Here is a 14,005-nt window from a genome sequence, read left to right as displayed (position 1 = left end):
TGGTGCTGAAATTATTAAACTGCTTGATGAACTGGCTTTGGAGCAAGCTACATAACATTGGTCGTGTGAAAAAAAAGTCTTCTCTTAAATCGATCCCTGCTACTTTTAATGTCTGTCCTTGTGACTTATTAATGGTTATTGCAAAGCAAACATTAACAGGAAACTGCACTCTTCTAAATTCAAAAGAATAGCCCGCCTGTGATGATGTTCTTAAAAACTTCGTTTCTAGTTTTGAAAAAATAAAAGCAAAAGACAGAAACATTATGATTTAACTTGAGAAAAGCCTCGAAGAATCACGTGAGAAACAAAATCAATATCAAATTTATAATTCGCTATCGACCAAAAGTTGAGATGAAGTACTGAATAATGATTTGAATGGAGGAAAGCCTTCGAAAATAAGGGATTTGAATTTCAATGACAGGTTTTTAATTTCGCACAAATTAAGGGGTTTTAATTAATTTCTCCCGAACTAATTGAGATTTCAAAAAATCCTTTCTTAGTGGTTACTTTTGTAATCATGCGGACATGCCTGCCAAATTTCAAGTCTGAAGTTTCAGCGGTTTCGGCTGTGCGTTGATATATATATATATATATATATATGTATATATATATGTTATCTCAGGACATTGATTTTTATATATTAAGATTAGGGTTATTTGTAACGGTTTTTCAGCTATTTTTAACTATGACCATTTTATCCCATGCCATGACCACTTTCCCCCACCCTGTGGGGGAAAGTGGTCATCAATAGAGAGGAAAAGTCCCACTTTCCCCCACCCTGTGGGGGAAAGTGGTCATAAATATAAAGGGAAATTAAAGTATTATAAAACTACTTAAATCAATATTTCTTTTCCTGAAATTCAGTGTACCGTGTTCTTCAATAATGCAATGTAAAATAACAACAAAAAAAAGTTGAAGAGTTTAAAGAATTTATTGTATTTATTAACCACCTAAGCTGAAAACCTACCATTTTATGCCCACTTGGTCCCACCAGATTCCCCACTTGGCCTACACCCCCCGGGCCTTACCCCCAAATAGGCTTATGCAGCCTAGTGAAAAGAATTCTATTCAGAAATAGTGTTTCAAATGCTCCAATTAAAAAAAAAAATGTGCGTCACGGGACGCTCGGCAGAAGTGATAACTGTCATAGAATTAAATTATTATCATTATTTAATCCTATGAAAGTAACAATGGACTTATGGTAGCTATATTAAGCAACGAAATTTTTGCATTGTATGTTATCTAAAAATCTTGCAAAGACTGCATCAAGTAGAGTTCCATATTTTGTAGTGGCTTCTTCTGGCTTATTAATTATTTGTAATTGTAATTTTTATTGTAGAAACGATACTAAATTTTTAGCTCGATCAGAAGCAAAATGAACATTAAAGTCTCCGATTAAAATTAAAGGAATCGTATAATAGCCTTCATTAACTAAAGCAGAACCTTCTTGGGTATAATTTAAAAGCTGTTTATGAATAAATTTAATAATACTTGAAATACTTTTGTTTGGATATCTTAATATATAAAAATCTTCTGTGCGGACGTTTGTTACCATAAGGCTTTTAAACGGCTGGACCGATTTTGATCAAATTTTTTGTGTGTAATTAAGTTGTGGCAAGCATGGTTTTGAAGCGCGATGGATCGAATCGGAATCGTTTTTGTTCATTAATTAATTAATTTAAACATTGGGTGGTTATATCTCCCAAATGATTAATATTTATTTTAACCTATTGTTGAGCGAGAATTGAAATAAATATTTAACCCGTTGCCAAAAGACAATAAGAAATCCAGTTCTGCTTTTTGTAAGGAAATTTCCTACTGTGACATGTCAATTGAGAATAGATAAAACGTAGAGAGAGTGAGTGAAGCCTTCATTTCTTGAAAGCAACGATTTTAAGTCCCGCGTGATATATTTACTGGAAGGGGAAGATTTACGCAAAACGTGTGTTCTGTCTTCGCAGATGGTCTTTGATTGAACCATGTGACCGGATCGGTGCTTTAGGTTTTCCTAACCAAATGATCAGAAAGTACCGTATCTAGCAACCTCAAATCCATCTGAGTTTTGACACCAATGTCAAGGAGACTTTAAGGATTTTCTAACTAATCAGTGCATTATTAAAGGAAAAGATGATGGAATTTAAAGACGAAACAAATTTTATTTTCGTTCAGATAAATTACAACAGGGTAGTTCTGTATACAAAAACTCAGTGCAGTAGAAGATCTTTATTTGTGGTGGAAAGAACAAATTAGTTAATATATGAAGTTAAAAAAGTTTTCGTTCAAAAGATCAGACCACTAATCGGTCAGAGTTGGCTTCGCACACTGATCGGCTAGATTACAGTAACGTGGTGGCTTGGCGACTTTGGCTATAAACAATAGAGTTGCGTAATCATTTGTTTATATTTTAAAGCTACTGTTAATGTAATTTATTGTAGTTTTTTGTTTATTTGTCGAAATATTTCAAATTTCAAAGAATTGTTTTTCGTTTTTAAAGAGCTTTTAGTCATTTTAGTTGAAGAATATGTTTATTTTACATCAGAGAGGAGAAGGGGATGAGTGACTTTCGCTTATTCAGAAAACTGTTTTTCTTTGTAATTTTTCTAAACGATATCCTTTCGATTGTTTTATACTTTTTCATATGGGGGATGTTGCAGCGGGATTTCCCTTTTTGTTCTAGATGGGTAGTTAAATTTTTACACTTAATATCTGAGGATGCTTTTTATCCTTTGAGTATGGCTGAAGGAACAAACCATCAAGTACGGGAGAAAAAATAGTTAATGAAACTACTCATTGGGCATTAGATAAATCAAGTTGTAATAAATATACGCATTCTGACACCATAGCAGCTTAAAACATTTTTTTTTAAACTTATTTTTTTCAACAGAACGGTTCAAACACTTGATAGTTTATTGAAATTTTTTAACTTTTCAATTTACAAAGTGTGAACAGAACAACGTCTGTCGAGTCCTCTAGTGTGTATATATATATATATATATATATATATATATATATATATATATATATATGTTGGCAATAATAATTTGTTACTTTGCTTCATTGAAACATTTCACTATACACACATTTCACCAATATCGTTTTGTGTAGCCGTATTAAAGCTTGTAGCATTATTAACATGTAATCCTATATTTAAGATGACAATATTTATGCAATCAAGATCATTCTAATAAACTGCTACGCCTCCTGCTCTTATATTTTGACGCTTTAATTGCGCAATACATTAAAAAGATTAAATAATTTTAGTATCATCATTTTCAAGCCATTTTTCACATAGTAATATTTCGTTTATCAGGAAAAATGCTCAAACTTACGAAACATTTTAGATTTTACTCTATGACGAACAAATTAAATGTTTATTTATTATTTTTGTTTTCTCGACCGTCCCCAACTCCCCCGTTGCGGAGTCTGCGGGGATGAAGTTCATTTAAAATATGTACACCTTATCACAGTTCAAAACCCTAAATGAAGCGAGATATTTTTAGTATAACTAATCCAAAAATGTTTTTGTTTTGAAAATAAATTTAAAGATTAAATGCTGTTTTAAAATGTTAATTGTAAATAAATGTTATCACCATAAACAAACCACAACGTTAAGCTTAAATCTGAAACGATAAATTTGGCGTATTATTACGACCAGGCTAGGATATATATTTTGCCCCCCCCCCCCGGAAAAATCACCAGGGACCGTAACCGCACACTTTATTGGATCTCCCTCCCCCCAAATAACTAACTTTTTAACGAGTGATTGTTTCAAACTTAAGGTCAGTTTAGATTTTATTCTGTGATGCACAAATTAAATGTTTATTTATTATTTTTTGGTTCCTCAGCCTTCCCCAACCCCCGCGTTGCGAAGTCTGCGGACATAAAGTTCGTTTAAAATACAACTTTATCACAGATCAAAAATCTAAATGAAGCGAGATATTTTTAGTATAACTAATCGCAAAAATGTTTTTGTTTTGAAAATAAATTTAAAGATTAAATGCAGTTTTGAATTTATATTATTTACAATGTTATTGGTATTATATTGTATTGTTAAACTCACCTTTCGTTAGGAGATTGCGTTATGTTGCGACGATCATCCATCTTCTGTTAGTTTCATTCCTTTTTCGTCTATCACTTAACGTTTAAAGCTGACCCAAAGAGTAAAGAAACAAAATTCCTCCGAGCATCCGCGCTTCTGTCGTATGCGCGAACGAAAGGAATGCCACACGAGAGTTGCGCCGTTACGCGTTATGTCACAAATCGGTTTATCCTCCCATAAGAAGTTATCACTTCAAAAAAACATCCATTAAAACTTAAAAAAAGCTTCTACGTATAACTTTGACCAAACAAGACAGCTTATACTAGGGCTGCCATACGGTTGTAGAATGTTACTAAACTAAAAAAAAAGTTATCGATAATTCGATTAAATTGCCAATGGTGCTCTTTTCTGCAAGCTAGCCCAGAGGTTTCGAACGTGAGGCCCAGAGGCCGCATGCAGTCTCCGTGAGTTTTTTGCCTATTGAGAGTTTTAAAATCAATTTTAAGAATGCTACACATAAAATAATCGGGTTTATGATCAAAGTAAGGCACATGTCTGTGTCAAACTATTGTCAGTTGTTGGCTTTAAGTTCGGTTACCAAGTATAATATGTAAAAGCATTTATTTTCGCGATCCATAATTTTTACGAAAATGAAGATATCGTTGATTTCGTGTGCTGAAAATTTAACGAATTTTATACGAACAGAACCAAAAGTTGGGAAAAATAATGTTTCGCCAATTACGATAAGTTCGCGAAAATTAATTCCCTGCAAAATTAAGCTTTCTCCAGATTTAATTTTTTTACGTATTATTGCTCCATGTTGTGTTTTACAATGTAATTATTTTACTATTCTAATGAATTTCTTCTCAAAAAATACTTGGAAAGAAACATTTCTACTTTATTACCACCATTTAAAGTGGCATTTAAATACGTAGTTCTCTTTACAGAATGTAAAAAGTTACCCTTGTATAAGTAAATAAATACAAAAATATTTTTTATTGCTTTTTACGTTAAATAATAAATAACCGACTTAAAGAAAGTATCTCTTTTCTTATTACTTCTACCTTACGCACTGAAGAGATAAAATTATAACAAAAAAAAATCTTGATTACATTAACGTTCCTATTTATAGTTTTATCAACACATTCGACTTCCTTTATTACAGCCTACTTAAAATGTGCCCTCCAGCGGTGTGAAGGTTCTCCCCACCTCTACTCTAGCACACAACTACTAGATTTCTTTTACTGTTAAATTGATCAGATCATTTTCCATAAAGCACTAAATAGCCCAATTAAACTTGCCTCCTTTTTCTTTAAAGAAACGTTACTACTTTTGTAGCTATTACATCATTTATGTTTTCCTTCTGCCGAGAATTTGGCTTTTAAGGAGCCCTTTTCTCTTTTGCGCTTTTCCCCCGTAACCTTTAACTTTCCATTTATTCTGTCTTGAAGTTATACGTTCATAAACGTTGGAAAAAAAAAAAAAGTTTTAATGTATATTTCATCTCAAAATTTTGGTAATTCTGTAAGTTTTTAAAAGCTTTGAATAAAAATTATCTTCAGTATTTAATTTTTTTCTGTTTCACCGATCAACAAATGCTGTCTCGATATAGCTATACGCAAGAAATTTTGCGGCCCGTCACAAATGACTTTTACGGGGGGCCCGGTACATACTGTTTACCCTTACGTCACTACATATATTTCAACCCTCATTTTAAAAATCTCGAGCACCCTTCAGACTCGGGTCCGAGCCAATGGGTGTCCCTTTTCCCCCCTGTGAGGTGCGCGTCCCTGGCCGCACAGCCCGAACAGTAAAATAGATATTTTATTTTGTTTTAGTTGCAAAACAACAACAACAACAACAAAAGTCTCTTTAATTTTACAGATAGTTTATAATACTCAGGGCCGTGCACAGAAATTTGGGGACGCGTCACAAATGACTTTTACGGACCCTCCTTTATATAATTTACTCCTACGTCTCTACATATATTTCACCCTTCATTTTAATAATCAAGGACTCTCTTCAGTCTTGGGCCCGGGCCAACAGTTGTCCTTTATACCCCCCTCCCAACGCACGCTCTTTATAATTCTACAAGAGCTAGAAATAAATTAATTGTTTTTAGTCGCCTATAAAGCATTATTTAATTACTGCATTATATTAGAGTGTTAGTTTATCTAAGCTAATACTACGAACACAATCCACTAGTAATGAACTGAGGATTATCAAGTCAAGGAAATCAATACAAAGAAAACTAGTTTCGATCTCTCTGCAATTATTTCTGTTCTATGGATTTTTCAATGCTGCAGTAATAGCTCATATATTTCCTCTAAAGGCACTGCTGCACCCAAAGGCAACAAGCAATTTCTTTTCAAGAATCAAGAACAATTAACCTCGTAATGATTGCGGGTTTTTAGGCACATCTCCCTGACTTTTGTTTCTAGATGAGGCCTTCACCTAGGAAGTGATAAAGCCCAATTACCAGACATGGACTTTTTCCTATTCTTAAAAAAACGCAATTTTTGTGCAACGCAGTTGCTCAAAGAGAAACCTAACTGGGTATTTAAAAAAATATATTTGACCGGTTCAAGCTTGAATAGTAAATGCTGAAGTTTTTTACTGGTAACTTCAAAAATCAAAAACACACTACTAACATAATGGAAAGCTAATCCAACGTTTTTGCTTTGACATTTTTGATCACGCGTTTGTCATTTTAATAATCCAGTCATGTTCCTTCCACTCATATTATACAAAAAGAAAAAAAAAAAAAGGGGGGGGGGGCTAAAATCGCAAAACACGATGTAGTTCTGATTTTTTAATTTGTTGTTTGGATCAGTTAGGATAGTGTAAATCTAAGTTTGCAGTTTTCAAAAACCTGTGCTCGCTGCGTAATTCGTGAAAAACTGCGAAATTTTCGGACTTTTTTTTAGTTTTTCCTTCATAACTCCTAAACTATCCAATTTTTGATACTAAATGTGAAGAATTTAAGAGTGTGAGAAGTTTAAGAGATATCGTTTTTCAAAAATTGGCCATTTTTTGGCGAAAAAAAAAAAAAAAGGCTTTGATCACATTTCATGCCAAATAGCGACATAAATTCCTTCTCTACAAGAAAAAAACTCGACATGCAGTTTCAGTTAATTTAATTGGCCTTCATTGCAGCCAAAAATGAAGTCTGTAGCTTCATTAGTTCTTTTGCTATCGCAAAACAAACAAATAATCAGAAAATTCAATTTTTGATGAAATGAGACAAAACACTTTTCAAGAGAATACCTGCATAGGACTGTCAACTATTGGCCTATTTAATTTTTTCATAACCGCCCTGTTTTTCCTGCACACATAACTTATACAAACACACATTAGAGTCTTATTATATCATTCGTTGTCCTCTTTTTTTAAAATAGGATCTTCCATATTGTATTGAAAAGTGTTTTGTCTCATTTCTTCAAAAATCGAATTTTCCGATTATTCGTTTGTTTTGCGATTGTAAAAGAACGATTGCATCTACAGACTTCGTTTTTGGCTTAAATGAAAGCAAATTAAATGCACTATAACCTTATATGTAGGGTTTTTCGATCAAAGTGGGAATTCATGTCCATTTCTGGCGTGAAATGTGATCAAAGCATATTTTTTTCATTTTTCGCCAAAAATGGTCAGTTTTTGAAGTACGATATCTCCTAAACTATTGATCGAACAGAACCCCATTTGAACTTGATTTGTTCAAAATTTAATGTGCTTTAAAACTGGTTTTCACATTTAGTATAAAAATTTGGTTAATTTAAGAGTTATAAAGGAAAAAAAGTCCGAAAATTTCGCAGTTTTTCGTGAATTACGCAGCGAGCACAGCAAAAACTGCTGTGACGCACTCGTTTGAAAACTTCCAACTTAGACTTACACTACCGTAACTGACCCAAACAACATATTAAAAAATCAGAACTACATCGTGTTTTGCGATTTTAATGTCTAATATGACTGGATTATAACTCTCAACAGGTGAGGTGAGGTGTCTTACCAAGGACGGATCTGGAAATGCTTTAAGGGAGAGGCGATATATTTTTATTTCTTTTTTTTACTACGCATAACGTATACAGGTTTACAAAAATGATCACAAAGGTTTTGGACTTGAATCTGAAACATTTCCGGGAGTGAGTTCCAAACCTACCTTCCCTTACATCATTAAAACTCGTCTAAAATTGCCTTTTTTGAACTTCAATATCGAAAAATTACCGGCGGAGATAGTCTCTCATGTATCCTCCTCCCTTGCATCCGTCCCCTCCTACCCAGAAGAATGGACTTATGCATTCTGTTTGTAATACAACCTGTAAAGTGGACCACCTGTCTAAGTATACCGCTATTGTCAGGTACAAAATTAACCCTGAATCATATATATCAAACTTTATAACTTGACTACTGGTTTAAGTTGACCACTTGAGTACTGCATAGCATCACAGGCAGTCAACTTACACTACACAGGTTTCAATTTGTATACATGGATTTTTGTTTACAAGTATAATACTTACGGTACTGTTTCAGTTAGGTAACAAAAAGCCTACATCGTAAAACAACAGGTCAAAGTAGAGTCGCTATATAGAAAGGCCGACCCATCAGCTCTAGTTTAGCCAGTTTCGTAGCTAGACCCGACTTTCGGGGGGGGGGGGGGGGTTACTTCTTTTATTTATATATATATATATATATATATATATATATATATATATATATATATATATATATATATATATATATATATATATAATCGCTATATATGTATATATATATATATATATATATATATATATATATATATATATAATCGCTTGGAATTTTTTCCTTTTCCTCTTTTTTTTTCCTTTCTCATCTCTCTTCTTTTTCTCTTTTTTTTTGAGACTAACGTTTCGGGGGGGGGGGGTTTGGTCCCCAAACCCCCCCCCCTTAGCTACGCCCCTGAGAATCCGATCTTTCATTGTTGCGAAGAGGGTTACCACAGCAAAGTTCAGTGTTTCGCAAATTTGCCGTAAATACTATTTTTTTAATATACAATTCACGTGCAGCTAATAATCGCTCGCAGTTAACAATCACCGCGATAACTCGCCAGAAAAGACCACTCAAACACGCGCTCCGATCCAGAATTTATAAATATAGGAGCCTTAGGTCAAAGAATAGTACTGCGTTTGTCGTGCATTTATAATTTCCTCGGCGATTAATGAGTTTAATAGATAAAATTGCCCTCATTGCTAATCTGGCAATAAAACATATATTACGTCGCCTCAAATCAACAGTAAGACTAGAGATGTGTTTCGGCAAATTTGAGATGTAATCGCAATATTGCAATTTTTGCTTTGACATTCTTGATTGTGAGTCTCAACTGGTGAGGTGAGGTGTCTTACACCCCAGAAGAATGAATTTCTGCATTCTATGTGTAGTATTTACCTACCATATGGATTTATGTTTATGTGTATGCCACGTACGGTAGTTTCAGTTGGGTAACAAAAAGCCAACACCGCAAGGTCACTTTGACCTCCCAAATATTTCCTTATTCGGAATATTATATCTGATGTTTCGGCAAATGTGGAAATTAATCGCAATATTGCAATTTTTGCTTTGCCATTCTTGATCGTGAGTCTCATCTGGTGAGGTGAGGTGTCTGCCCCTCCCAGAAGAATGAATATCCGTATTCTGTTTGTAATATTTACATACCATATGAATTTATGTTTATATATATGCCACGTACGGTACTGTTTCAGTTGGTTAACCAAAAGCCTACACCGCAAGGTCACTTTGACCTCCCAAATATTTCCTTATTCGGAATATTTTACCTGATGTTTCGGCAAATTTGGAAACATAATCGCAATATTGCAATTTTTAAATGTCTGGACGTCCCTTTGCCATAGATGTACGCATGTGTGCATACCCGTATTTTATCATTCGACAAAATTTGGACTTCCATTCGACAAATTGAGAATTACTGCCCTCCCAAACCTTTAACTTCGGGGCGTCCGTGGGCAGCTTCAGGATAACAGTAAGGTAGCCCTTATTGCTCTAAGACGATAGGACAAAGTTAATCCGAAAAATAAAGTTACAAAAGAGAAAAAGACTCGTCAAAACTGGCAACAAAAATTTTCAGTGACTACAATTAAGAGCAAAATTAATTTAAGAACAAGATTGAAACAAACAGGGATGATTCTCCAAAGAATGTAAATTAAACTTTTCGAAACTGTGAGCGAAAAACTGCTCTTAGTTTTTCCTTCACTGTCAGAGGAAGTTTGCTGCTAGGTGTTTTGTTATTCAGGTACATAAGTTTTTAAAAAATATTACTCAATTTGAAAATTCAGAAAATTTTTGTAATTAATAGTTTTGATCATTATTATTAATGTCTCGAACTTTGGCATTCGAACAAAGCTGGATAGAATGGCGCAATTTCCGAAGCTGACCTTTTCGGAGAGCAGTAAAGTATTCTGATGAGCTGACATACATATCCAGAATACTAATCAGCAACAGTTTCATGTTCAGATGCCACTATTACTTTTCCCATGTATATAACAATTATTTATTAACGTTATTCTTCAGAATTGAATTACACAACTGAATTGGACAACATTCAAACCTGTTGAATCACAACTTGCACAACAGTTTCAACACGTAAATAAGAGTAGAAGCAAAAGGAAACGGAATATAAAATTTCCGTCCGGATCTCGATAGAAAGGCTCAAAAAGAAATCTATCCAAGTGTATGAGTTAACCCAGAGCTTCCCAAACTGTGGTCCGTGGACCCCTTGGGGGTCCGTCGACCTTTGGTAGGGGTACGCGGAAAACCTCAAATAAAAAAAAAAGTTTAAAAAACGTTAAATGATACTTAAATAACGCATTTGCTTTTGTAAACCAGTTTTTCCCTTCAAGTGTGGAGTTGTCCTTCACTTCCTGCTCCCCGACATCTCGAGGTACAATGTTCCAAGATCATGCATAGGTGGTCGATCCGTTTTCTGCTTCCACAAGACCGTGCAGTCTGTCGTCTGGTGAATATGAATGTTCGATAGACATATCTCCGAACTGCACCTTAAAATTTATCTTCCAGGATACTTAATATGCATAAGACAAATCCTGGCCGCCAGGTCACCCGGGCGAAAAAAAAAGTAACTTGACGCGACTACGTTCTTTCAAAACAGTATTATTGTTGTAATTATGTTGAACTGAATTTTTCTACTACTCCGAGAAAAAATATATCCGGCACCTAAAAGTTTTCACTGGCTCCTGGCTTTTGAGGTTTTCTAATTTTTGTCGATTTCTGCTTAAGGTTATTTTAGGACACATCTGGAAAACAAAAAATACCAATCGTTCGTTGAAAACGCAAAAGCGTGTTCTTCTATTTGCCACAATTTACCGACGCGAATCCAGGTTTTCAACCTATGCAATCACCAAAACTAAATACCGAAGCCGCTTAGATGCTGATCTTGATATTTGATTCCAGCTATCAAAAATTAAGCCCAATATATTAAAAGTATATAAAAATTATTCCAGTTGCAACACAACCTCACTCTTCCCATTATTCGAAGTTCAATTTTGAATTTTAATCGTTTTGTTACCTGAATTTTAATTGCTTTCTTCCCTATCTCCTCCGGACTGTGAACGCCTACCAGGTCAATACTGGTACCGTCAATACTGGTACATTCAGGGAGAGCCATTCCGCCCGGTTTCACCCCTCTGAACATTAAACGGACGCGCATCCAGAATGTCCGGAGGACATCTAAGAGTAAATGCATTAAAATCTGTAATTATCAGGTGCCGCAGGCGGCATTTAACCACCGTGGGTGGCGAACGGGGGTTGGCAAGCAGGGAGAGAAGCTCCCTTGTTCATAAAATAAATTTTGAAAGGGGACACATCCATGGGAGCCCATATGCAAAATTGTAGGGGGGGGGGGAGCTCAGATATTTTAACCAATGGTTTAGCATGATATTTTCCCCATGAAAACCAATGTTCCAATGTTCCCGGATTAGAGTCATTAAAATCGGATATTTTTAATTACTTATTCATTAATGGCTGGAGAAGAAATATTTTTACATTTTTGCAAAGAAAAAAATACTAAAAACAAGCAAGTTCTAATTTCTAAGCGGGAGTTCGAGCCCCCCCTTGCCCCCTGTATGGGTGCCCTTGGACACATCTGTCCTATGGTCTTTAAAGAATCAAAAGAATGGAGAACTCTCATAGTTAAGGAGCATTCATATTATGAATCCATTACGTGTCCTATCAAGTACACATAAACTTTCTTTGATGATGGCATAGGCTTTTTCAAAATAATGGAAATACAAATTAATACTGAAAAAGTAACTTTTTCAAATCAAGATGACGGCAGGGGAAGGGGAGGATTCCCCCTCCCCTGTTGCAGCATAGTGTTACGGAGTGGATGAAGAGCAATAATCCGAAGAAAATGCGAAGGTTAAGAGCCATTGTCTGTAAGGATCAGGCAGGTTGTGATTGTTGACATTTTTAATTTTCTTGATTTTTGCAAATGTTGTTCCTTATCATGAATGTAATGTTTGTGCAAAATATGAGCTTTGTCTGCCTTACCGTTTTTGAGAAATTAAATTTTTTAATTTAGGGGGCGTGGCACATTTTTGCGTGTTTTTCAAATTTGCAGATTTTAAAGTTCTTGTTGCTTTAAGCGTCCCTATAATGACATGGATTTTTAAATTCTATACTATTATATGGTCTTCTTAGATACTTTTACAGCTGTCAAATCGCTGTCACTATGAGGGCGACAGCCACAAACTCCCGTTTAAAAATGACCGAAAATGAATTTTTTTACTACATTCAATGCCAATTTTCTCAATGCGCCTTCATGATGACACCAACGTTTTTACATAAATTCTTAGCTACACTTGCATACATCAAAAATATGGAATAAAATTGGTGTCACTATAAGGGCGCCAGAAGATATTGGAACTGTCATGTGATAAATTTCACAAAAATGCAAATGTTTAAAACCTAACTATTACTCTCGCCCTCATAGCAGAGATCTAAAACTAATTAAGTTTGATAACCAACAAGTTCGTCTAACATATGAACTAAAAAAAACGGTGTCACTCCTATTACTTTCGAAAATATAATCATTCGAAATTAGTACGTTATGGAGTTATTTAAAAAAAAGACTTTTCTAATTCGAATGGCTTTTTTGCTTTGCGGTTTGTTTTAAACTTTAATACAAAATTACAGTAGTGACACCTAAAATAATATGTCTCTAATGCTTTTTATAAAAAAAAAGCTTTATAAAAAGCATTAGAAACACAGTAAATCGATATAGGTACAGATGGACGTATTGTGTAATGTGCATTATAAGCTAAAATAGTCGTACTAATATTCATATTTTTTCAACCATACTAATTTTTTTATCTTTTATTTATATTAAAAATGCAACTATTTACAACATAATGTATTAAATAGTAATAAACATAATATATTATATAGCGAGCATCCAGAATCTGAAACATAATTTGAGGATGACGTAGACTAAAACAAAGAAAACATAAAAAATCAAATCACCCAGTTTCAGAAAGACGGTCATCTCTTATTGATATCTGGTAATTTTTTAGCACTAAAGCTTGGGAAAACATGGTATCCCGGAGAAGTAGTAGAAGTTGACCATTTGCTTATCTGAATACAACTAGCCCCCTCATAGCAGAGATCTGAAACTAATTAACCAACATATTTGTCTAACATTTGCACTAATAAAATTAGTGTCACTCCTACTACTTTTGGAAATATAATCATTCGAAGCTAGTATGTTGTGATGCATTTTTTATTTTTTTGTTATTATTTTTTTTAATTTATTTTATTTGTTTATTTATGTATTTTGTTAATTTAATCTTATCACACCCAGATAGTGTTTTGACCATATTTATTTTTAATTTATTAAAAAGAATTAACGTTTAACATAAACAGCTTTGGACAGTAAGAGCGTCTTTATCTTGAATAGAAAATGCT

This window comes from Uloborus diversus, chromosome 7, assembly GCF_026930045.1.
Source record: "Uloborus diversus isolate 005 chromosome 7, Udiv.v.3.1, whole genome shotgun sequence".
Lineage (NCBI taxonomy): Eukaryota > Metazoa > Arthropoda > Arachnida > Araneae > Uloboridae > Uloborus > Uloborus diversus.
The sequence above is the reverse complement of the archived record's forward strand: the minus strand, read 5'-3'. Positions refer to the sequence as shown.